General features: G+C 46.8%; 1 pseudogene; it reads left to right on the forward strand.

Moving 5' to 3' along the window:
* Positions 1 to 335: 335 nt before the first annotated feature.
* On the forward strand, positions 336 to 902 carry LOC102859709 (annotated as a pseudogene).
* The last annotated feature ends 1387 nt before the right edge of the window (positions 903 to 2289 follow it).

Genomic DNA, 2289 nt, shown 5'->3' on the forward strand with positions numbered 1-2289 from the left:
ACTGTGGCAATTGGACAATTACAACAGACATGGGGGGGGAAGAAGAACGAACTGGGGAGGAGGGTAGAGAGAATGGTGCAGCAATGAAGGAATGAAAACCCAAAATCCCTGTAAATGTTCATTAAAACTAATAAAATGTAATTAAAAAAAAGTTGTAAATGGGCCCCGGGGCGGCAACGCGCGCATGTGCGTGTGCGCGCTCACCCGGAGCCTGCAGGGCCAGGTGCGGGGCCTCGCGCTGGACGTAGGGTCCTAGGTAGAAGACCAGTCTTCCACTGGGAGGTGACAGTGAGTGATGAGTGGTGCTCTCTGTCAGATACAGTCACGTTTTCAAGATGTCTTACATGCTTCCACATCTACACAATGGCTGACAGGTGGACCAGGCCATCCTGTCTGAGGAGGACCGCGTCGTGGTCATTCGGTTTGGACACGATTGGCATCCTACTTGTATGAAAATGGATGAGGTTCTCTATAGCATCGCTGAAAAGGTGGCGGCATAAGCATGGAGTGATGCCCAGACCCCTCCATCACTGGAAGGCTAGGAGGCTAGAAAGAAGTCAAGGCTCCAGGTCAGAGCAGAACTCAGCAAGATACTGTTAGATAGGACACGGACTCTGGGCATCAGTGTTAAAATTTTTGCAGTTATTTATCTTGTGGATATTACAGAAGTACCTGACTTCAACAAAATGTATGAGTTATACGATCCTTGCACTGTCATGTTTTTCTTCAGGAACAAGCACATAATGATTGATTTGGGCACCGGCAATAACAACAAGATCAATTGGGCCATGGAGGATAAGCAGGAGATGATCAACATCATCGAGACTGTTTACCCAGGGGCACGCAAGGGCCGAGGACTGGTTGTATCTCCCAAAGACTACTCTACCAAGTACAGATACTAAGCTCTGCTCTGTGTAGATGTTGTGGAGTCATTTCCATGTACAACGACTGCTGAGAGCCTTTAGGAAAGTTTGTGCAATTCAAGGAACCAGAATGTTTTTGAAGGAAGGAATTGAATAGCCTTAAATTTTCAGTCTGCCAGTCCATTGTATTTTTATATTGACAAATAAATGTAAATACCTAACTAAAATAAATACAGTGCAAGGTGAAAAAAAAGTTGTAAATGTCTAATTTTTCCAAAATTCTGTATCACTCCATCCTTTCTAACTGCAGCTATTCCTCCTACCCTCAGACATTGCCTTTCCCGTCTTTGTCTTTGAATACTGTCATTTGCTGTGATATTTTACTAATTAACTAAGTAATTTCTGTCAAGTTGCAGTCAACTCAAAATTGACCCTCCAGCAGGTTTTCAGAGTCTGTAAACTTCACAGAAGGAAAATGCTCATCTTTTCCTCACAAAGCATCTGGTGGATGGATTTGAACTGTCTGCCCTTAGGTTGACAATACAACTTCTTGCCCACTAGGCCATCAGAATTCCCTGAAACATCTCACAGAAACTTTAATTCATCAGGGAAATGGTCACAGAGTTGTGGAGACTGGCAAGCCACAAATCCATGAATGGATCAAGGTCAGTCTGCAGGACTTGGCCAACCCACATGGCCGCAGGGACTGATGCATGACAGGTGGCTTAGCTTGCTAGGTGACAGCTATTTTCAGGGCAGCTGGATCAAGTTTGATGCAGGATCCAAAGCAAAAGAAAAGGACATAGTTTCCCAAACATCCCTATGTATACGATATCAGAGCTACAGACACCCCCTGGCCCCACTACTACCACCAAAGACACTAAGGGTAACAATTTGGGTTACACACACTGGTAAGGTGGGGTCTCAGGATACATCACATCTTAATCGTGCTTCATTAATGTAACAGGCACCTCAATAGCAGACAGCTTGGTCCACTGTGAGTCATAAAGATAGACAAAGAAGCTAGGATTTACTGTCCATCATAAAGTTGGAGACTCTAGGTGGAAGGAGCACATTATGCAATTCACAGCACCACAAATTCAGGTCTCTCTTTAGGCTATTTATTCTCTTGATGGAGTTGCTGAGTATCTCTTGCTTCTATGTGCTCACTTTCCCAGCACAGATGACATCTGTTCGTGGTAGGGAGGGGACTCTGGAGGTGACTCCAGGATCATGGAGTGAGGGACCTTCAGATTCTGAATGCCCTCCAGACCTTCCCTGGGCCTGGCCGTGGGGCGGCTGTCCTGCAGACCTTCCCTGGGCCTGGCCGTGGGGCGGCTGGTCTGCAGACCTTCCCTGGGCCTGGCCGTGGGGTGGCTGGTCTGCAGACCTTCCCTGGGCCTGGCCGTGGGGTGGCTGGTCTGCA

This window comes from Elephantulus edwardii, unplaced genomic scaffold (genome assembly GCF_000299155.1).
Source record: "Elephantulus edwardii isolate Elephantulus edwardi_28Jun2011 unplaced genomic scaffold, EleEdw1.0 scaffold01117, whole genome shotgun sequence".
Lineage (NCBI taxonomy): Eukaryota > Metazoa > Chordata > Mammalia > Macroscelidea > Macroscelididae > Elephantulus > Elephantulus edwardii.